The sequence below is a fragment of the Acomys minous genome (genome assembly GCF_964271855.1).
Source record: "Acomys minous genome assembly, chromosome: 16".
Taxonomy (NCBI): domain Eukaryota; kingdom Metazoa; phylum Chordata; class Mammalia; order Rodentia; family Muridae; genus Acomys; species Acomys minous.
The window spans coordinates 54,041,663-54,065,794 of record NC_140498.1 but is presented as its reverse complement, the minus strand read 5'-3'; the positions used below and the strand labels follow the sequence as shown (position 1 = coordinate 54,065,794).

Here is a 24,132-nt window from a genome sequence, read left to right as displayed (position 1 = left end):
TCCTTGTATGCGCACACACAAGTGGGCATGCAGGACCTCTTCCAGGCCCCGCCCCGTCTGGCCTCCCACATATAAGGGGAAGTCTTCCTGATCCATTCTGGCTCCACCTCAAAGCCATCCATCCTTCATGCCCACGATGCTCTTACTTTGAGGTGAATCAAGGTAATGTATTTGGCCACTTGCATTATAGAGAACTAACTTCCTTTTCCTAAAAAGACTCTGTAAGGAAAACCAGACGCACACATCTGCCGCAGGAAGGTTCTGACGTGATGGAGGAGTGATGGCAAGCTGTACACGGAGGCCACAGGGCATGGTGGCGGAGTGATGGCGGCCGTACACGGAGGCTGTGGGGCATGATGGCAGAGTGATGGCAGCCGTACACGGAGGCCGTGGGGCATGATGGCGGAGTGATGGTGGCCGTACACGGAGGCAGCATGGCAGGGCCTTCACTCCACAGCAGCTGTGGTTTGGACATGGCAGCACTGTTTTGGTGCCTCTGCAGGATATTCCACTGGACACAGACATTTTCAGTTGTAATGTGTGTAAAATTCCACAAGCTATCCAACAGATGCAGGCTTATATTACCCAAAAAAGAAACATGAAAGATGATTTTTGTCAGCAAAAAGTCGACTGCCTTGGGAGTGGCATGGGGGCCTAAGGTTTCTTTTGTTGTGACAGATCGCCATGACCAAAAGCAACTTGGGGAGGAAAGGGCTTATTTCACTTTATGGCTTATAAATCCATTATTGAAGAAAGTCAGGGCAGGAACCTAGAGGAAGGGTCTCCAACAGAGGTCAAGGAGGAATGCTGCTTACTGGCTTACTCCCTATGACTCGCTTAGCATGCTTTCTCATACAACCCAGGATCACCTGTGGAGGGGTGACTCTGCCCTCTGTGGGTTGGATCCTCCTACATCAGCCATCAGTCAACAAACACAGTACAGGCCATCCATTGGGGGTATCTTCTGAACTGAGGCTTCTTCTTCCCAAATGACTCTAGAGCCAGTACATATGGGAAGTCAGAAAATGAAACGTTATGGTACAAGGATGACTTTATGGGGCTGGAGAGATGGCTCAGTGGTTATGAGCACTGGCTGCTCTTGCAGGTGACCTGGGTTCCATCCCAAGCACCCACAGGGTGGCTAAAAACCATCTGTAACTCCAGTTCCAGGGGATCTAATGCCCTCTTCTGGCTTCCTCAGGCATTGCATACACATGGTAGGCATTCATATAGATAGGCAAACATTCATACACATGAAATTAAAATAATCTATATATATTTTTCATTTCAAAAGTTCCCAAAGTATATATGATGATTAAAAATAAAAAAAGGGCAGGGTGTGGTGGTGCATGCCTTTAATCCCAGCACTCGGAAGACAGAGGCAGGCGATCACTGTGAGTTCGAGGCCAGCCTGGTCTACAAAGTGAGTCCAGGATACCCAACGCTAACCTTGTCTCGAAACGCCTGTCCCAAAAACAAACAAACAAACAAACAAACAAACAAACAAACAAACGCTGTCCATCAAGTCACCGTCCCTTATACAATCTGGTGCTGATGGAGGCACATTTCTCTGTTAGCTGCCTCCCAGCAGGGAATGCACTTGAAGCTCTGACACTCAGCTGCCCAGCGCAGGGAAAGTCCACAGTGAAGCAGAAAGAGTAAAGGCCGCCTGAGCAAGCCAGGCTCTGTGTAGTGTTTGTGGCAATGAGATGGGAGCAGCCCCTCCTGAAACCTGCGCCCTTTCCTTCCGGTATGGCTACCCCAGTTCTAACTCTGTCTGGTCCTCCCCTACCATACTGTCTAGTGACCCAGGACTTGTAAGGATCGGATTTTATATTCCTTCAAGATTTCAGCTGTAAACCGGGCAGTCGTGGCACACGCCTTTAATCTCAGCACTGGGGAGGCAGAGGCAGGAAGATCACTGTGAGTCTGAGGCCAGCCTGGTCTACAAAGTGAGTCCAGGACAGTCAAAACTACACAGAGAAACCCTGTCTTGAAAAACAAAAACAAAAAACCAAAACCAAAAATCAAAAAACAAACAAACAAACAAAGATTTAGCTGTAATACCGTTTATCTTGGGCAGAGAAATAAGAATTCCATGATACCAGGCACAGGCCCTGCTCAATTAACATGCCAATAGATCCGGACAATGGAGTCAGATAAGAAAGAGACAAGCCCTCTCAGGGCCCTTGTCGCTGACTTACTGCTCCACCCAGTTTCCTAAGGAGCCTTGAGGGTTAGTTAGCCTCAAGCACTGGGTTATGCAAAGAAGTTTCCACCTCTTTTAAAATTCGCTTTTAAATCTGGAGAAGCCTGCAGACTCTAGAATTCTCTGAAACTTGAGCAAACATTGCCATCCTCACCCCCACCCCCACCCCAGAATCTCACAAACAGAAAAGCACATTCCTCATTTGGGGGGGGGGGGGGGTTATATTTGTCTGCTTTCTAACAATAGCGCTCCCGGATTTGATTGAAACCAACTTGAGAATCAAAGTTGGAGGCATGTACATACAACAGTTTCAGGAATCCCAGGCTCCTGAGACTTGTGTTTCTTATTTAGCTGTGAAACGTGGGTGGCCATGAGCGTTCCTGGCAGCTATGAGGCATTCGCTAATGTATTTGACTTCAGCGTTGTTAATCACACTTATCAACACAGGCAAGCTGCACGGCCACAAAAGATTAGCTTCTCTCCTGTAATGTCCCAGCAGTTCAAAGGCAGAACATCAGCGCTGAGTGACAGCAGCAGCTGCCTGCTCCCACGACCCTTGCGTGACTTCAGAACTCACCATAAGCCTTAGCTTTGCTTTTCCATAGCTTTACCCTTGTTCTTTCCTTCTCTTACAATGGCTGAGGCTGTGGAGCCTGTTAAACTTTTAAAGGGAGTTGTGCTGCTAAACACCTCAGAGGATTTGAGTCCCTCGGGGGTCCTCACCATCAGAGTCAGGAGCCAGTGCTCTGCTCTGAGAAGTAGGAACCTCCAGCTGGCAGAGCTTTGCAGGGAAACAAGACCACTGTTGATCCTTTACGAAGCCTTGGGTTTTAACTGTAGACTTTTTCCTCACGGCATACAGACTATTGCTTCTTGCAAAGCAGTATTGGAGCGTGAAGACACTTTGCCTAGCTCAGAGGTGCGTGGGTGGGGAACACAGTTGCAGAGTGAGTGTGCTAGGGAAAAGAACACTCGAGGCTGCACCAAGGGTCTGGACCCCGACTCTAACTCTCACTAAAGGGTTCCTGAGATCAAGGCGTGACCTGTTTGTCCCAGCCTGTCCTGGCTCCACGAGACAGGCTTGGTCTTTTCCGATGGTGTCAGTGGGAGATGATGGGACTCTCGAGAGGTGTGGCCTTGTTAGAGGAAGTTACATCACTGAAATGCTTTGGCTCGGATCCTATCATTTCTCTCTTTGGGCCTCCTATGTGTAGTAAGGAGGGCAGCTTGTCCCAAAAGCAATGGAGCTTCCTGATGAAGATAAATTGTCAAGACTGTGAGCCCCAATTTAACCTTTTCTCTTTGTAAGCCAGTCTTCTCTGGTATTTCATTATGATAGTGGAGAACTGAACATTACAGCTAATATCTACTTCACTGCTTCCAAACCAGCAAGAATTCGTCTATTTTAATCCATAGCTTAGTCCAAGTAGCCATCTACGGTGTCCTAAATATTTTTTCGCTTTGTGAACTATTTATTTATTTTTAAAACCAAACATGATGGCACTTTGACCTGAATTATATATAGTCAGAGGTTAAGCCATGACATCACAGTGCCCATCAATAGATAGGGACGGTTTCATCACAGGGAGACATGGCTACTACATACATCAGATATGATTTAAGAGTTATTGGCGTGGAAGACTACAGAAAGAGGAGACATATCAGCCTCTAGCCATGTTAAATAGGGCTAGACCATCACTTCTATTAAATCACACACGTGCCAGCCACCAGGACCAAGAAATGTGGCTGATCATAGTTGACCACTCTCCACCTATCCTGTGGGCTTTGAAATCTAGAACACTCAGCTGGGCAGTGGTGGTGCACACCTTTAATCCCAGCACTTGGGAGGCAGAGGCCGGTGGATTTCTGTGAGTTTGAGGCCAGCCTGGTCTACACAGTGAGTCCAGGACAGTCAAGGCTACACAGAGAATCTTTTCTCAAAAAACAACAAAACAACAACAACAAAAAGAAGAAGAAGAAGAAGAAGAAGAAGAAGAAGAAGAAGAAGAAGAAGAAGAAGAAAATAAATAAATAAATAAATAAATAAATAAATAAATAAATCTGGGACATTCTCTCTTATGGACCTGGCTCACTGTTGCTGAGGACACCTACAAACTGGATACTGATCTGACACTTGGAGAGCTGGTGACCTACCCTACTCTTGCCATTCAGGGTATGAGAGCCTCTAATCTCCACTGGTTGGCTTCTTGGAAGCTCATCCAAATAGTCTGTGTATCTGTCCATGCCAAGAAGAGAGTCTATTTCCAAGCCAGAAGCACAATGACTGTGTGACACCACTGGATATATGGCCCCAGACACTGATACTCACAAGAGACCCGGTCCTCACAGCTTTGCAAGTTAAGGAGTACTGTGGACACCTGAACCAAGATGCACCCTCCCATGGAAAGTGAGGATGGCACTGTCACAGTTAAGTAGCCTTGTTAAAAACAAAACAAAACAAAACAAAAAAACCCCAAACCCAAAAATCTACATATCAATTAATATAATTATAAATGAAACACTAATTTTATAAAAAGATTTATTATTTCCATTTTATGGGTTTGAGTGTTTTGCCAGTGTGCATGTAAGGAGACTGGGTATGTGTATGTTCCATAGAAGCCAGAAGAGAGCGCGCTGTATCCCCCGGAACTGGAGTTACAGAGCACTGTGAGCCACCATGTCGGTGCTGGGAATGGAACCCATGTCCTTGTCAAGAACAGACAGTGCTCATATTAAATTCCTTAATGCAGCTTTTATGAAAAAATTATGAGCTCAGAAACTGTGCTGGGTACAAAGACAGGGCGTGGTTCCTTCTATCAGTCAGTGAACTGCCCCTACTTAAGATCCTGTACATGCTGGGAACTCTAGCCCCATCTCCTCATCTAGCTGTAAATAGCAAAGACGTTCCAACCGTGCTGTATCACAGAAGAGCACTTAACGCGGAGTACTGGGAGCCACAAACTCATAGAAAGTTAAATGGCGCTTGCTAGGAGCTCAGGAGACTGGGAAACATGGAGTTTCAGTTTATGTAAGATGAAGAGTTCTGGGGATTCTTCCCCAAGGATGTGGATTTCTTTACCAGCACTGACGGGCATTGTTAAACATGATGGAGTAGGAGCTGGAGAGATGGCTCAGCAGTTCAGAATGCTGGGTGCTCCTGCAGAGAACCCAAGTTTAGTACCCAGCACCTCCATGGTAACTCACAGCCACCTGTAACACTAGTTCCAGGGGCTCTGACTCCCTCGTCTGGCCCTTCATGAGCACTGGACCTACACACAAATAAAACCAGAATAAATCTTGAAAAGAACATGGTTAAGATGACTTTCTGCTACCTGTATTTTACCACAATTAGTAAAATAAATAAATAAATAAATAAATAAATAAATAAATAAAATTAAAAAAGTGTTTTCAAGGTGGAAACCAAAGACCAGACCTTTCTGAGTTCGAGGCCATAAACGCCCTATGGGTACCTTGTGTGTATACAGGGAGCCAGCCCATAATGTTAACAGACACAGAACATCCCCAGAGCATTTTCTGATCCCACTTCTGTTCATTTCTATAGTGCTCTTGCTTTCTTGTGTCTTCATAGATTTGTATTACAGATGAAGAAGAAGGGAGAAGGCAGCCATCTGTGCTGTCCCTCTACATATAAATAGCAAGGCCCTAAAAAGTCTCAGCCCGTTGAAATTCTTAGCCACTAACAAAACGTTTCGCACTCCTCTTTGGTAATGGATAACATCACAGAGAAACTGCCTTTGGTACTCTAAAGAAACAGCCCCTAGTCTATCTGCTGTAATTTGTCCCTTGTTCCCAAGCTGACTGTTTCTAAGATGGAATTAATTTCACGGTCGTCACTGGCCTGTGAAACACTGATAAATTAAATGATTTGTAAATACAATAACTTTCATAGGAAATGGGTAGGAAACCATTTTCTACTTGGGGTTACGAGAGAATTTCATTTCGGAAAACAGACCATAGATTAATTAAGTTCAGATCTGATAACTAAAAAAAAAAGAAAGAAAGAAAGAAAAGAAAAGCTGGGTGGAAGTCATCCAGCTCGTCCTCGATTACCCGGCTCTTACTGGCAGTGCTGAGACTCTGGAGAACCGGATTAAGTTATCTGAGGACAGAAGTTCAGACAGTGCCTGGCGACACCGAGCTCTGCCTCCACCTCCTCCACTATGATGCTTTCTGTTGCTGCCGTAAAACAAAGGTGAAGATAACATCTCAGAAGCTCATCTATGGTGCATGTCTTTCAAAATTCTGTTTGGAGACATTGAGAGAGTGGTCCTCAGCCTCGCTGCCTATGCTCACGTCTGGCCTTCACTACTGTGGGCAATGTTCCCTGTGTGTTCCCTGTAAAGTAGGGGTAGCGGCAACACTTATGTCATGTAAGTAGGAACGAATGAATTCACACATCTAAGCCCTTAGAAGAGTGCCTGGGGATATCAGATGGTCACTAAATGTGGACCAGTATTTTCCTTAGAGTTAAGAATTTTATAGATTTCAGATTTGCTCATTGATGTCCATAGAGACAACTGAGCCAAAAATACCCCACATAGACTTGGTTGAAGCCATCACATTTTCCACTCTGGGGAATTATAATTCTGTGGTCCAAAGTACATTTGAGTTCTTGGTAGGGAGAAAAGTTAACAGTTATGTATGATAACATATAAAGTGCTAAAGTAGAGGAAACTGGTTGACCAGAAACTGTATGGAAATAAAGATGGGAAATAGTGTTTGTTCATGGCTTGGAGATACTGCTTTGATCTTCCTAGGTTTCTATTTCAGGTGTTTGTTTGTTTGGCTGACTGGGGTGTTTTTGTTTTTGTTTTGTTTATTTTTTGAGACAGGGTTACTTTATGTAGCCTTGGCTGTCCTGGACTTGCTTTGTAGACTAGGTTGGCCTCAAACTCACAGCGATCCATCTGCCTCTGCCTCCCCAGGTGCTGGGATTATCATATCTTTTTTTCCTCTGACTTAAATCTTGGAAGCAGTTCTTTTTATATTCTCCTCTATTAGGATGGGCCATGTTATAGTTCAATAACAAGTAAGTCCTGAGCTAACACAGTGACAGCACAGTTCTCTTTCTGTTCACCAAAGACTGTCAGTAGAGTGTGGCCCACCTCAGTCCTTCATAGTGTCACAGTGTTATCAGACTTGGCATGGGGGTTATAACCTGTGCCCCAAGTCAGGTTCAGCTACTTGTCCTCAATAAGCCAATTTAAAGAACTAAATTAAAAGTAGAAAGGAGGACTAAAAAGGAAATTTATCCTAAGTGGCCACATTGGGAAGAGTGACAAAGAAATTCAGAGAACTCCCCAAATCTATTCTGAAGTGAGGTTACAGTTTAGAGGTCAATGATAAATACATCTAAACAGTCTCAGTCAAGGTGTGGTCCAGCCACTCTTGATCCATCCTTGTCTGGGCTCTAGTTGCATCCTGTGTGAAATCTGCTTCAGAAAGATAAGCCCTTCCCCCACCCCTCTGGGTAGAGGCAGTTTTCTCCTCTCATCAGGACACTCCTGGAGAAGCTCCTATTTCCTTTGGATTCCTCTGTTTCAGTGAGAGAGACAAGTGCCTTTTTAGACTGTCCTCGTTTCTTCCAGGACAACTTCAATTGAGGAAGACTTGATTTTAGTAGCCCCCAGAGCAGTGGCAATGCAACAGGACAGTTATACACAGGCTTTTAGAACCTCTCCCTGGATGCAAACTCAGCTACTTGTATTTTTCAACAGAGAGACACAGGACCATCCCTAGATCAATCTCATCAGGGTCCAGAAAAAAAGTTGTAGTGGAGGCAGCTTGACTGTAATAACAGTACCACAAACAGTAATAACACTGTATATAAAATATAAAACAGCATCCTGTCTGTCCATTCCTTTTAAACCCCCACTTTCTGAGTTAAGTGCAAATATGTAGTTTACTGGACCTTTGGTTTTTCAGTTAAACAGCTTCTCAAGTTTTTTGCTACGATTTGATGTGTTCTCCAAATTTCATTTGTTTGAACCTTGGTCCCCAGTGTAGCAGTGTTGAGAGATGGCAGGCATGGGAATTAAGGGGTAGATGACTAATCCACCCAATGAGCTGGTGGGGTAACTGGTTGTCACAGGATTGGCTCTGTTGTAAAAGTATGCCTTCCCTATTATGCATGCTCTACCTATCCATGTGTGATGCAGCCATAGTGGCCTCATCAGGAACACACCAGTGTAGAGAATCTCTTGGATACTGCATGGAAGCATCACTTGTCAATAAAAAGCTGATGGCCTATTAGCTGAGGCAGGAAATAGAAGGCGGGAGATCTGGCAGAGAGAGCAATGAACTCCATCTAGGATAGGGTCAGAATAGAGATTCACCCCAGACTCTGAGGGAAATGGATACATGAAACTGAGGAGAGGTAACCAGCCATGTGGCACATATAGAATAGAATAAACAGGTAAAATACTTTATGAGCTAGTCCGAGAACGGGCCAAAGCTTATGTCCTAGGCATCTATTCATAAATAACAAGTCTCAGAGCCGTTATTTGGGAGCCAGGGTGCAGTGGATAAGCCTGTGGTTACATGCCAGTTTCACATGGGGTCATCTGAAGAGAAACCAGGGAGCCTGCTTCCCTCCTTCCATGGGTGATCACAGAGAGAAAGTGGCTCCCTGTAATCCAGGAAGGAGACTCTCACCAGAACTGCACCATGCTGGCTCCCCAGCTCAGTCTTCCAGCCTTCAGGGTTATCAGAAAATACATGTAAGCGCTGGAGACATGGCTCGGTGGTTAAGAGCCCTGGCTTCTCTTGCAGAGGACCTGGGTTCAGTTCCTGGCACCCACATGGCGGCTCACAACCATCTGTAACTCCAGTTCCAGGGGATCTGACACCTTCTGGGCTCCTCAGACACTAGACACACACACGGCACACGGGCTTACATGCAGGTAAACATACAAACACATAAGATAGAAACAAACAAAAGAAGACGGCTTTTGATGCGTCTGCGATGCCAGCGTTCCATTATGCCAAGAACTGTATCGCCAGCGCAGTTGTCTGGAATCCTCATTCTTGCCCAGTGTGAAGGAAAATCCACTTCATTTCCAATTCCAGATAAGCTTTCAGTCACAGCTACCACGGAATGTAACTTAAGCCCTTAAGATCATTGTAAACTTGAAATGGCTGTGGAGGAAGGCAGCGAGCAGAGGAAGTAACGTGCTACACATGGACTTCGACCCTAAAATCCAGGTGTGTGGGCTGGAGAGCTGGCTCGAGGTTTGAGAGCGCTGCCTGCCTCTCTAGAAGATGAGAGCATTCTCAAGCGGCGCCTTCAGAGGACCTGAGCACAGTTCCCAGCGCCCACGGCAGGCAGTTCACAGCTGCCTATAACGCCAGTCCAGGAGACCCCATGCCCTCTTCTAGCCTCCAAGGGCATCTGTACACAGGTTTTACACACACACACACACACACACACACACACACACACACAAACACACACACACAAAGATGAGATGTAACATTTTTCCCTATTTACCAAAGATAAGCACCCCATAGAACATCGATCAACTCCAAAAGAACAAAACAAACAAACGAGCGAAAAAACAAAAGCCTTGACTAAATGCCAGGGTACACAGGACATAGTGAAAATAATCATTTGACAAAATATAACATAATAGTCCACGTTAAGTCCAAGGCCCATCAGCAGAAAGAAACAGGCCCTTGATAAACTACATTGAATGTACAATAATGAAGCAGAATCCACCAGTGTGCGTGTGTGTGTGTGTGTGTGTGTGTGTGTGTGTGTGTGTGTGTGTCTGCCGTTTCATTTGGCTCTGTCGGGTTACGAATGGCTTGGCCAGGTGGGTATGTGTTGGAAGGATGGAGTTACTCAAGAGAAGAGAATGTGAAAGTGAGGCGCGGGTGCAAGAAAAACACAGGAAGCCGTCAGGGAAATTCAAGGTATGCTGGGGGTGGGCTTCAGACTTCAGGGAAGGGCGGAGCCACCTCTGCATAATGGCTCTTCAGGGATGTCTTGCCAGGGCCCCGTGAGGCAGTCCTACCTCGAGTCTACTAAGACAGCAGGAATTTCAAACTCTTCAGGTACATTTCGTCAAAGCGAAATAACGCCGCAGTTGATTTTGAAATTATAAGGTGAAGTTAAAATCAAGTTGCTTTTTATGAAATAAGACTATTAATCTATATGGATTCTCTAGGGAAAGCATTTAGTTGAGTTAATAATTGCATGGGGCTGGGGGGAAGGCTTGAGGGCTGGGGTTGGGGTGGTGGAGGGGGTGGCACGAGGGCATTTGTTGCCAAGACTGAAAAACTGAGTCCCACTCTTGGAACCTGTTAGGTTTACAACCCCAGACAAACGGCAGAGGTGCCTATTTAACACAGCGAAGCAGACGCTGGCCTCCCAGCGTCCCTCAGTCCCTCCCTGTTACAGGGCCCTCCAGGCTGGCACACACGACACTTTACCCTAAACTCTCCAGCCCGGGCCTGGGCTGCCCTTCCCCTAGCTGCCCTTCCTACACAATCCAACCTTTTTGTGTACCTGCTCTCTTTTTGTCCCTTTACGCCTCCTGGCTGCTGTACCTTGCTCCCCTGTCTCCCTCTCCTTTCCCCTCTTTGCCCCCTCTCCTCAGATGGCTCACGGTCATGGCCACCCTGGACTCTCCCAGAAAGCCTTGCTTCTGACTATGTTCTTTCTCCCTTTTAGGCACAATAAATCTTCTCCTCCAACCTACCTAGGAGCAGTCACTATTTATTTATTTATTTATTTATTTATTTATTTATTTATTTTCAGAAGCCATGTGATAGGAAAGAACTGATTCCTCCAAGTTACCCTTTGACTTTTCCTTTTCTTTCTTTCTTTTTTTCTTTTTTCTTTTTGGTTTTTTTGAGACAGGGTCTCTCTGTATTTGACTTGGCTGTCCTGGGCTCACTTTGTAGACCAGGCCGGCCTCGAACTCACAGTGATCCGCCTGTCTATATCCTTTGACCTTCACACTTAATACTCTGTGACACACAGGCACCAAAACACATATATACACAAATGAAAGGCAAAGTAAATAAAGAGTAGACGGAAGTTGACTCCCAGGCAGTGGTCTTCCAACGGCAAACATGACTTTTATTCCCACCACTCTCATTCCCTTGGTTGTTAAACGCAATTACCTGCCTTTAAATTAGCCACCAACAAAGAACCTATGTCTGTGGGTGCCTGGTTCTCTGGGCCACACCGAGGTCCGACGCATTTTTAAGTGGCGAGAGCTCAACGGCTCTGCTGCCTATGTCCACTAGAGGCCTGTGAAGAGCTTCTCCTTAACCAAAGGCCTAACAACACAGGAAAGAAATACGGATTCAATACTGCTAAGTCAGATCGAATTTACATGTGACCTCGTGGCCAGGGCCATACTGGTGGATAAAACAAACAAAATTCAAGACTCTTTCAAAACTCCACGATATTGAGTTTTAAACATTGCAAAACAAGGAGGGTGGGGTGCGGGGTGGGGGGTTGGGGGTGGTGGAACCTCAGGTCGGGCAAACTTTGACTAAGCAGACACGTGTGCCAAGGGGGAAAAGAACGGGAAGAAAACTCGTTTGTAGCCTATATGAGCTTCCAGGCGCTCCGTCACATTCTGAAAAAGAAAAATATTCAGGGGGGGGGGCCTGAGCGCAACAGTAAACAGTACAGTGATTTAAGACAGATGGGCCCGGAAGGGACTTCTTAAATAGCGACAACAAAGCAGTAAACAGAAGCCACTGAGACGCGACACAGGCCTGCGACAGGAAGGCGTGGACTGAAAGGACTCTAAGGTGAAGCCTGGAGCCATTGCAGGCGGGGAGTGGGTGACTGGGACAAAGTGCGCATGCGTCTGACATGCGGGCCTAGCCGCTGGGCCGTGCATATGGGGAAAATTACTGGAAGAAATGAGGCGCCTTGTGACAGCCTGCAGGCAGACTTGCCGCCCGCTCCCCAGACGGGGCATTCTTAGTGCCTCCTCAGACAAACAAAACAGAAACATCAGGACTCCCGAAGCACACGTGCACACACCACACGGCTGTGGGTCTATTTGCAGAAGTGGCCTGCTTTCCACTAGGTTCAGTTAATTAACAAGAGAGTTGGACAGAGAGGAAAGAAAGGGCCTTTTGTTTGGAGAACCTGTGAAAATACCCCCTCGGAAGCCTGTAACTTTCCCTACTTTCCCTACTGAGGACAAGCCCTGGTGCCAGAAGGCTCTGCCATCCCCACACAGCGCGCATTTAAAAGGCAGTGGGCTCTCTTTGTTGTCCCCAGGGAGTTCAGCCTTAATGGGTTTACAATGTGCAGGCTCTTTTGGAGAGTGGCTGGGGGTGGGGGTGTCCTCTGCTGCCACAATCAGAGCAGAGACAAACCCCAGTGAATCCTACAGCTGTTGAGGTGACCCTGCCGGCACCCTACGGAGAGCAGCCTTCACCCCAGACGTTGTGAATCTATGCAAGAGTTCATGGGATCCTGGAGTAAATGTGCGATTATTCTGAGCAGATGGTGGTGTTCCACGAAGAGGGGGCCTTGAGTGAAGACTGTGACAAGAATTCATGGAGTGTCAGTGTCCCCAGATCAATCCCAGGTGACAGAAAGCACCATTGTCCTTGTGCTGTCGCTATATGCTGTCAGTTAAGCCGTGACCCCTCCATCTCACACATCTCAATGCCGGCACAAAACAGCCAGGGCGCGTACATCTTACCGTGTGTGGCCCACCTAGTGGGGCTGTGTGGAGGACTCACTGCGGGACCGTCACCAGCCTGAGCACCGCCTCCAGCATCACCCCCTTCCACCTTCTCTCATTTCAGAGAAACCCTCATTCTAAACCAAGACACTGACGTTTTTGTGCTTTGGAGAGTGGAGATTTCGTAATCTTTTTAAAGCGACAGCCACTGCCCCACCCCCACCCCCTTTTCAGCATCCTTCCGGTCAAGGGCTGTTCTTTTATGCACAGAATTCCCTTCTGTTGAAATCCCAGCCTACTTCCTGTTACCCTAGTGTTGACTCATCTGAGAGCTGCATTATCTCCTCTCCAGAGGGGTTGGGTTAGTCCATTAGGGTACGCAAGGTCAGCCTCTGCCCCTTTGTATCTAAGTGGTTAAGGTCCTCCCTTCACAGGAAGTACTTTCAGGTCTAGTGGCGGCAGAGGTGCCAGCTACACACTGGAAGCACAGTCTCACTTACATCACAGGTGTGTGATGACAAGAGTACGGCAAAGAAGATCTGGGGAAAGCATTCCAGAATCACAGAGGCCTAAGAGGCCAACTCTCAGTTCCACGGGCATTTAAGGAAGAGGAGAAAACAAAAAGCCCAGTGCATTTCCTACTGGAGAGGCTGCAACGCTGATTTGCAAGAGGTTCAACCATGGGGGCGGGGGATGATCTACAGCTTTGAAATGGAAAGGTTTTCACCCTAAGACCCCCTTGAGGGATCATCCTAACCCCCTAGCTAGAAAAGACAGAGAATTTCTCTCTGCGGAAGAGAAACTTGACGGTAGTGGGCCAGGGACAGCAATGGGAGGGGCACTGGTAGCACACAACTCAAGAGCAGAGGAGCCACAGGGGCAGTGGCTGAGAGCTCTCTGTGGCTGGACATCACAGCCTGAAGAGTTCTACAGGGCCTCCCAGGACTCCCTCTGGCTGGCTTCACTGACAATGCCAATGTCCGGGCCCTGGAAAGCTGGCCACCATGGTGAGCAAGAGAGGGTCACACACGGGGAAAGTGCCTTCTGCACCCTGAATGACTGGATTTAAAAGTCTCAGCATGAACAATTCCCACCATTCATTCATGCGTTCATTCATTTATTCCCCCCTCCCCCCTCTTCCCCCCCACTGAACTCTAAGTTGGCCCACAGAAAGGAAAGTCACCCAGTCCTTAGAATGGTTCTGGTGAGATTCGAGTGACAGATGGCTCTTCCGACTCCTAGCCCTGTGGTATTTCTCTGACTTTCTTTTTGAGACTTCAGAATTTTGTCTGAACAATCACGCAACTCATGGTCATCTCAGGCCCCCTGCCCACCCTGTGTCCCAGGATGACTTCCAAGAAAGACTGAGGATAAACATTTAACGAGAAAAAGGTTAACAGCAACTACGCTAAAACATTATAATAAAAATATATGGCACCTGTGCTTGCTTCTGAATTCTCCCCTTTGTTATTTTCAGATTGCAGTTAGTCAACAGAACCTAGGCAATTAAAACCAAGGAAAGGAGACTTACAGGTAAGGGGGGGGGGCCCTGCTCCATCACACAGACCACAGCCTAGTGTATTCAACAGTACACACCCCATTGCATGTTGGAGAAAAGCACTTGGTTAATAAGTGGACCACTATTGAGTGTGCAAGGGAATCAGGGTCGGGTCTTTGTGAATACAGGAGTGCTTATGTGCACGTGTGGCTTCTGAGTACGTGTGCTCAGAAACAAAAGGACTAGCCTGGTTCATCTGAGTAGACCTCTGAAATGCCGTCTGGACCAGCAGATTCTGAACATCTGCTTCCTGCCATGAACTCCACATGGTTACACTGTTCTTATCTTGTGCTGACTTTTCTGTCCCCATTGTCCTCAACGCACTCTGAACTTATTCTTCTGAGAACATGCTCCTGAGGACACTGGCGACTCACCTATTTTTAACTGTCTACCAGCTTTCCTTCCAGTGTCACTAAACTCCCCACTCTGTCTTCTCTCCTCATGACTGGCCACGGATTTATCTTTGGCAAAATAACTACTCAGTATTTTGGGGGAAATTTAGCTGTGAGTTTTGGGAAAATTACCTATGAAGATAGAATTTTTCAACTAGAAAAAAAGGAGAGTCCAGTTTCATAAAACCATTTTCCTTAAAGATAGGTCAATTTTTGTGATCTTAGCATTCTGCCTCCAACAACATGAGTTTTCTTGGATATAAACCATGATACCTAATCTGACATACCAGCTTCTTGGGTGTAAAGTGAAAGCAATAATTGTCAACCAACTGCTGGATTTCATCAGGACTGACTGAAAAGCATAGCTCATACCCACAGTGACACAGGAACCTTCTGCATGACAGCTTTTCATGGTGGCCATGTGGATAGGCTCTTTCCTATCCACATCTTCTGCGACAGAAATGAACACATCATTTATTTCAAGAGTGGCAAAGTTGTATTTCTTATTTGCTCGAGATAGGGTCTCCCTGTTTAACTCCAGCTGTACTGGAACGCACTCTGTAGACCAGGCTGGCCTCGAACTCATAGAGATCCACCTGCCTCTGCCTCCTGAGTGCTGGGATTAAAGGTGTGTGCCACCCACCTGTGAGCATTAATCCCTATTTCTTACTTTCCTATAGTCTACGCATTTTAGCTATTGCTACAAAAAGTGCAGGAAAAAAGCTCAGAAATTTTCTTCCTTAAGTCTCAAAGAGAATATCAAAGCAGACTGACTTAAACAGAAATGGGTACATTTGAGGGCTGGAGAGATGGCTCAGTAGATAAGAACATTGACTGCTCTTCCAGAGGACCCAGGGTTCAATTCCCAGCAACCACACGGCAGCTCACAACCGTCTAACTATAGTCCTAGGAGATGCCACATCTTTCCACAGACATACATGCAGGCAAAACACCCATGCACATGAAACTAATTTTTTTAATTAAAAAAAAAAAGATTCAATGGTGACATTTGAACTCTCCAGGGCACTTGGGTCACTGTGGCAAACCCATAGGGGTGCCATGGAATATTTTAAACATAGAGAGTCACAGTCACATCAGGATGCTGTGGTATACTGGCGAACTGAATTCAAAGTAGTTGGCACTTCCAACTGGAGACCCTCTTGACAGCCCTTCCCTTGAGGCCACACTTGGTGAGGGCAGATGCAGCATGAAAATCAGCATGCTGCAGCAAAGGAGAGCGGCGGCAGCCAATCAGCTTCCAGTTTCCTATGGAACCTGCAGCATCCTCCCAGCGCTCAGTCTCTAAATCAGGAAGATACCGTTTCTAGAGGTAAGAAACCCTCCCCATAGCCATGTGCTCCAACCTGCAGATCCAGCCAGGCCTGGACGGAAACACTGGGAAATGACTTTGCCTGTTCAGAATATGCACAGACATTCTTCTTGTGGTTGCTTTAGTATAACTGGTCGCACAGTATTTATGTTACATTGGGTATTAAAGCCAAAGTCTGTGCATACGTTCTAAACAAATGTCACTCTATTTAATACCAGGAACCTGAGGTTTGGAAATCTGCAAGGGGGTTCTGGAAAAATCCCCTATGGGCTACTAGGAGATAACTATTATTGTTTTCTTCCGATTTAAGGGTATTTTAAAGAAGTCTCGAAGGTTTTAAGACATAAGTACATCTTAAGTGGCTTGACCCAATTTCATAGATACTTCTTTTGGCCTAAGAATGGGGTCCCAAGTGAGGGAGGCGACTCTGCCTGAAGGACTGTGGAAGGAGCAGCAGGAGCACTGAGGGCACCAGGAACCAAAGCAGCTGCAAACTTCTCTGGGGAGGTCCAGATGCATGTGCTCGGCCTCCTCCAGACTGAGCGACTTGGACGCTCTGGTGGTGACGCAAAGTGATCTGTGGGACTCTAATACACATTCAAAAGTCAAAAATTTAGAAACATACAAGTGTGTTTAAACCTTTGGGTGTCTAACTGTAAAACTGACATCACGGCTGTCTCTTAGCTTGAGTGACCCAAGTAGGTCAAAGAAACCCCTCAAGCATTAGTTTACACACACACACACACACACACACACACACACACACACACACACACACACACCTCTTCCTGTTTTAGGGCTCATCTTATAATCTTAAAATCAGACCTTACATTACAAATTAAGAATAATCTACGCTGTATTTTCTTTTTGGCCTCCTGAAGACCTACGACACCTTTTGACTCACGGACAAGGAATCTTTCTCTGCACCGGCCAAGAAAGCAGGATCCGAAACCTCTGAGAGGAACCTCATTCTTGCCTGACTTGACAATGAGCAGATGCACTTCACACCCATTCTGAGCCTTCTTCTGACTGCATCACAAAGGACCGCCTGAGGTGGGGGTGTCTGGGTGCAGGGGAACCCCAGGAAAGCCTGGGCTGAGCAGCACATCTCAGCACCTCATCCCCCTCCATCCTTTGTGTATTTGCAGCCGTTTTTAAAGCTTTGAGTACTAAGGCAGATGCTTACAGCATCTTCAGGAGTGCTCCCAACTCCACCCTCTTTCCTTAGCAATATGGCGGCTTAAGAGCTTAGCACTAGGAAGGGGCCAAGAAGGCACATTTATGTGGATACAGTGGAAGGGAGGTCTCTGTTGGCTTGAATACTCTGACAATAGAATGATGCCAGCGAGCTAAGCCCCATTGGAGGTTACCTAGTCCTTAAGGACCCAGAGAATAATGCTTTACAACCACTATCTGACCCGCGACAGCTACCCACTACCTGTCTGATGGGTTGCTAGGTTACCGAATGCTGATTTTTAGAAATTAACTTATAGTCATCTTCTGACTGTAGAAATTCACTGGATTATCCCTAATATTTCAGGCTTCTTTAGTGTTTCATATTCTATTGATTTCTACTTAAAAAATTTGAAGGGTCTCTGTCTCCCTCTCCATGCGAGAGAAGGAGGGAAGGAGGGAGGGAAGGCAGGACAGAAAGAGGGAGGGAGGGAGGAGGGAGGGAGGGAGGGAGGGAACCAATACTGCCTGTAGAGGTCAGTGGACAGCCTTGGTGTCAGTCATTGCCTTCCACCATGTTTGAGACAGGGTCTCTTGTTCACCACTGTGTGTACCAGGCTCACAGGGCCACACATTTTCAGAGATTCTGCTGTCTCAGCTTCCTGTCCCTCCACAGGACACAGGAGTCATGGGTGCATGCTATCGTATCTGCTTTACAAAGGCTTTGGGCATCCAACTCAATCCTCACACTTGCCTGACAAGTGCTCTACTCACTGAAAATTCCCGACAGCCTGATGCTCACTTTCCTCTGCTTGTGTACCTATATATCCTTGACACAAGGGCTGACTTCTAGGCTCTGAGCTCTCCATCCCGTTGTTCCATGTTTGTGTTTATGCCAGTACCACTCTATACAGATTAATATAGCCTTATAATATATATTGAAATTAGGAAGTGTAAGGCCTCCAACTTGTTTTTTTCAAGGTTGTTTTAGAGACTGGAAAGATTCCCCAGAAATGAAGAGCCCTTGCTTCTCATGCTAGCACCCACGTTGGCTGATAGCCCATAAACCACTTGTGACTCCAGCTCTAGGGGATCTGATGCCCTCTTTTAGACTCCATGAGTGTGTGCGCGTGCACACACACAGAGACACACACAGACACACATACAGAGACACACATACAGAGACAGACAGACAGACAGACAGACACACACACACAGACACACACACACACACACACACACACACACACACACACACACACACACACACACACACACATTGAGAGGGGCCAGACAGACAGACACAGAGATACAGTTTAATTTAAAAGATTGTTTTGGTTATTGGGGATCCTTTTAGATTTCACGCTAATTTTTTTTTCTATTTCTGCAAAAGATGCCATTGGGCCCTTGACTGGGATTGCCCCAAGTCTCTTGGCAGCTTTGGGTGTGTGGGTATTTGTGATAGTATGTCTTTTCATGTGTGGCAGGAGCTGTCTGTCCATTGACCTATCTACTTTAGATTGTTGCTTGCCATTAGGAATTGGTCTACCATTTTAGCCTCGTTTTCTGTCACCGTCAGTACGTGTAGACATAGCTGATACCTGAATAGCCGTTATATATAATATAACTGCACTGACTTTGTTTAGTGGTTCTAAGGGTTTGGGGTTTTTTTCAGAGTCTTAGGTTTTCTGTGCATGCAACCAAACCATCTTTAGACAGAAGCTAAGTTCACATCCTTCCATTGGATATCTTATGTGGGGTGCTTTTATTGACATCATATTATAAACGATGAGATTATGTTCAGTTTTATTTATGAAGATTTTGGGAGAAACCTAGGAGTTCCTGCCTATGAAGTTATTATAGAAGCTATCTTAAAACTATTTCAGCCAGGCTGGGTGTGGTGGTGCACACCTTTAATCCCAGCCCTCGGGAAGCAGAGGCAGTTAAGTCTCTGAGTTTGAGGCCAGCCTGGTTTACAGTGTAAGTTCCAGGACAGCCAGGATTATACAGAGAAACCGCATCTTCAAACAAACAAACAAACAACAGGAACAAACAAACAAAAGACTATAGATTTTCTACAGTCAATTGACCTCTGCTACTGAAAAAGACCTAAGTTATTTCATGGCACTTGAAGACTTTGAAAATAAAATGTTTAAAACAACAGAATGAGGAGCCTGAGAGATGGCTCAGTGGTTAAGAGCACTAGTTGCTGTGGTACATGACCGGAGCTTGACTTCCAGCTCTGCCATGTTGTCTCAGCAGCATCTGTAACTCCAGGTCTGGGATCCGTCTTCTGGCTCTGTGGGCAACAGTAGGCTACTGTGCGTTAGCAGGACACCCAAGGCCCTCCCTCTACTGCTGGGTCTTTGAGGACGAGTTGGAGTCAGCTGATTTATATACTCACTTTTGGGTAAATTGGGCTCATTTGTTGTAAAGCATGACACTGTGCTTTAGAAGGATAATCAGAGAGGAAGAAAAAAAAATCAGTAGTGAGAAGACAGACAGAAAGTAATCTTTATCTGCATTTGCATCCTTGTAGGATTGTGAGAGACAGAGAGAGAGAGAGAGAGAGAGAGAGAGAGAGAGAGAGAGAGAGAGAGACATCCTACAACCTACAAATGCCAAAGGCTGCATAAGGGTTTCTGGAGTCTTTGTACTGGGAAGGCAGCATTTTTAGCTGTAATTGAATCATCTGGGGCCATACTCTGTGGTTCCCCTAAGGTGATTATGCTTGGGATGGAGGCTTTCAGAATGTCATTTATCAAGAAAAACGTGGCTGGGTACCAGTAATGAACTAATGCCCTTGAGCGACTCATTTTTCACGGCAGCCTAATTGAAATGTACAAATTGTGGAAAGCTCCCTGCTTGTGAGTGGGGCAGGAGTGCAGTGCAGGTGACTGATTCCCAAAAGGTAGCCATTAAGATAAAGTTTCTTCTTCAACAGATAATATGTCACCAATCTAATTTACGAGCAGCCACGACAAGTGGATTTGTCATTCTGTCTCACTGGAAAGATCCTTTGTCTTCTGTGTGTGCAAAAGCTACAGAGATACAGTTTTGTTTCTGAAATAAATTATCTCTTTCATTTTTTAAGATAGATATGTCACAGCCAGGCATGGTGACACAGGCCTGTAATCCCAGCACTCAGGGAGGCAGAGGCAGGCATATCTCTGTGAGTTCAAGGCCAGCCTGGTCTACAAAGTGAGTACAAGACAGCTAGAGTTCCACAGGGAAATCCTGTCCTGAAACCCCATTCCACCCCCATACAAAAGATATGTCATTTGATTAATATATAAATTGAATAGGTTAACTTTTAAAGTGGATGAGGTTTATTAGAAGGAGAGAGCCTCAAGACCATCTTGGGGCCTTGAGATGGGAGGGAGCACATTAGACAGAAAAAACATAATATGTGGAGATCTAAACATGATGGGACCATGGAGGGGGGCAGAGGCTCCCCTTTAATGCCCACCCCTTTAATGCCCATTCCTTTAATGCCCACCCCTTTAATGCCCACCCCTTTAATGCCTATCCCTTTAATGCCCACCCCTTTAATGCCCAGAGAGGAGCTTCATTGAGAGTAAGAACCTGAAAAGCAGTGGGAATCCAGAGCAAGGGAGACGTGATGTCAGAGGGGATAGGTGGAGTGTCTCGGATCAATTCCTGAGCAAAAGAATTTTTATAATCCTTTAGTGGTTGCAGAAATTCTCATATCACATGATTTACTTCAATAAAACATACATGACATGACTGGGAGCCTGGAGGAGCCAGGTACCATAAACTGAAGAGTTGTTGGTTAGAGCATAGCATATATATATATATATATATATATATATATATATATATATATATATATATATATATATATATATATATATATATATATATATTACACACACACACACACACACACACACCCGGCTTGGCTGTCCTGGACTTGCATAGACCAGGGTGGCCTAGAATTCAAATCGATCCATTAGCCTCTGCCTCCCGAGTGCTAGGATCACACGTGTACGCCACCACACCCTGCTCCACACACACTGAATCTTTTTTTTTTAATTTTAATTTTAAATTTTCGAGGCAGGGTTTCTCTGTGTAGCCTTGGCTGTCCTGGACTCACTTTGTAGACCAGGCTGGCCTCGAACTCACAGCGATCCACCTGCCTCTGCCTCTCGAGTGCTGGGATTAAAGGCATGCGCCACCAGACACTGAATCTTAAGTGTCCTAGAAAGAGTGTCAGGGAAGTGTGGCCTGATTCGGGCGACGATGTCAGGCCTAAAAGTGCAGGCCAGTGTTCTAACAATATACTTATAAAAGTCAGTGAAAGGCTTTATGCCCATTTTTGCTTAATTTCAAGCCCAGGTCTTGGACCATTGCCTCATCTTGTATGCTCTTTTCAGCTTCCCATGGCACAGCCAATAGGTTAACTGTCCTTCCCTTCGTGTGTCGCTCCTTCCCCCAAACACTTCCCCCAAGTGTTCGATATGAAAACACTTCTGTTCCTGGGGGCTAGTTTACAAGATACACAAGCACAAGGATCTTCTCAGCCTCCACAGGGCTTGCATGGGGAAAGGAAACAGTAAAAGATTAAAGAAATGTGGGCATGGGCACGGTGGTGCATGCCTTTAATCCCAGCACTCAGGAGGCACAGGCAGGTGGGTATCTACATGTTCTAGGCCAGCCTTGGCTAATTTCCAGGTTAGCCTGGGCTAATGAGACCCTGGAGAGAGTAGCTAAGGAGAAATGGGAGCAGGGAAGCAAGGAGAGGAGGGTGGGAGGGAGGGCACTTCAGGTCAGAGCAAGAGAGACCGCAGCGTTGTATGCTAAGGATGCTAGAGCTTGTCACTCACTAACTTCAAGGAGCCTCAAATCTGCATTTGCAAAACAGACCCACACAGGATTGCTCTATGAGTTGTAAGGGAGGCTGTAGGCACAAACATCTAGTAGGCAGAAGGCAGGACCGTTGGTTGACAGATCGCCTACGGGTCCATCACCCAACCACCATGCCGACGTTAAGACGAAACAAGACAACGTGGCCTTGAGCCACGTCAGGGCGCTCTGCTGTCTGGACCTCGGGCAACCCTCCGTGCTCCATCGCTCCAAACCTTGGCTGGGTTAAGATGATTATCCACCCGAGCTGTGGCAGTCATCAGAAATCCACACACACTTGGTTCACTTTTAAAAGCCGAGTAGTCACCGATTTACAGACCACTTGGTCTCAGGGACACTGATTTTTGTGTTTTAAGAGAGAAAGCGTGGAAGACACTATCATGTTGGCCTCACATAAGAGGCTGGTGGTCTCTTCTAAGTGGATGCACACGTCGCATTTCCAGACGCTTCTCTGCTTATTAAAAGCAAAGTATATGGGTATGACTGACTGCCTGGGGAAAGTGCAGACACTATATGCTGGAGTTCTTCCTTCCTCGGATGGAAAGCTATAATGAAGCACATTTTTATGTTTTATGGGAATTTGAAAACCCACGCTCTGAGCCTCAGATGGAGAGCCCTAATCAGCTCGTCAGGAATGCTGCTACTCAAACACACAGCACTGAACCCTGGACACAGTTTCAAAAACAGGCCTCAACAAACAAAATAAAATCAATAAAACTCCTTTCTTTTCAAAACAGATGAGCTTTAAAAAAAGATCCTACACTTACAAACTTCTGATATAGCTTTAAAAAAAAAAATCAAAAGCAAGGGGCAGGTCAACCCTCAAGTCATGAGTTTGATCCCTGGATCCCACTTAAGGGAGAAAAGAAGAGATGCCTACAAGTTGACCCTTTGACCTCCATATGCACTAGCACCTCCCCTCACACTAAATAAATAAATAAATAAATGTCGATTTATTTTAACTTTTAAATAATTTAAAAATCAAAATAAGGAGCTTTGGCTAGAGACACATTGAATATGATACTCATGTCTTTCAGTGTTTTCTGGATCATAATGGCCGCTGGTGCTAGAAAAAGGAGCCAGAACACCCTCTAAACCAGTTTCTTCTGCTTGAATAATATGCTTTCCCCAAGATTTTGAGTAGTTTTGATGTCTCTGGAAGCTGCCCGCTCCCCCTTTTTCTGGAATTCTCTGCCTTTAACCCTGCATGTGTATAGCCACACCCCTAGTGACAAGGAGGCTTTCGGAACAGGGTGAGGTTAGCTGGGAGTTCTCCAGGGCCTCAGGAGGCTGCCGTGGAAGCCAAGATAACAGAATGCTAGACATTCCATCTGGAACTCAAATAGCTGTACAGCGATCCCCTGTCACTTGTTTTCATCACATGGAGTGTCTGAGAAGGTCCTCACTTGGTGGCTGAAGTTAGATCCTCCTCTCTGCATATTTCCAAGTGACTTTCTAAACCCCAACTGCCAAAATGTCCACCCACCAGGCTTTCAGCACAAGCTGGCATGCCGGGGGGAAACCACTGCTGTTAGTACCAGTGGCTTTATCCAGCAAATATGTGTTTGACTTGAATTACAGAAAGTCATAACCAGTTCACCATCAAACAAAAACTCAATTAGTAGAATGAGCAAATAATGTTTAGATGGCTTCCTAACTTTTCCAACATCAAATCATTTCTTGAGATTTGCATCTGAAAGTACTTTTTTCAATAAAATTGGACTCTCCAATGGTCATAAAACTTTTATGGCCCGTTGGTGCCATGGGCAGGATGATGGGGCTATAAAGGACAGAAATGTGTTTCCTTTGCCCCAGGGAGTTGTCTGAAAAGAAAAAATGTGAGTAAGCTGCCAACCCAGGCAAGAAATTTCCCTAAGCATGGACCTGGCATCCAGGAG

General features: G+C 45.9%; 1 protein-coding gene across 5 annotated transcripts in view; it reads right to left on the bottom strand.

The window, feature by feature from the left end:
* STARD13 (StAR related lipid transfer domain containing 13) overlaps nt 1-24,132 on the bottom strand; it is a 233,436-nt gene that overhangs the window by 111,990 nt on the left and 97,314 nt on the right. Inside the window, exon 1 of one of the 5 annotated variants that reach the window (XM_084764063.1) lies at nt 12,913-13,006. The exons of the other annotated variants lie outside the window; for them this stretch is intronic. The gene's annotated coding sequence lies outside the window, so the exon portion shown is untranslated. Of the gene's footprint in view, nt 1-12,912; nt 13,007-24,132 lie in introns of those variants that run through there. 5 annotated transcript variants of the gene reach the window in all.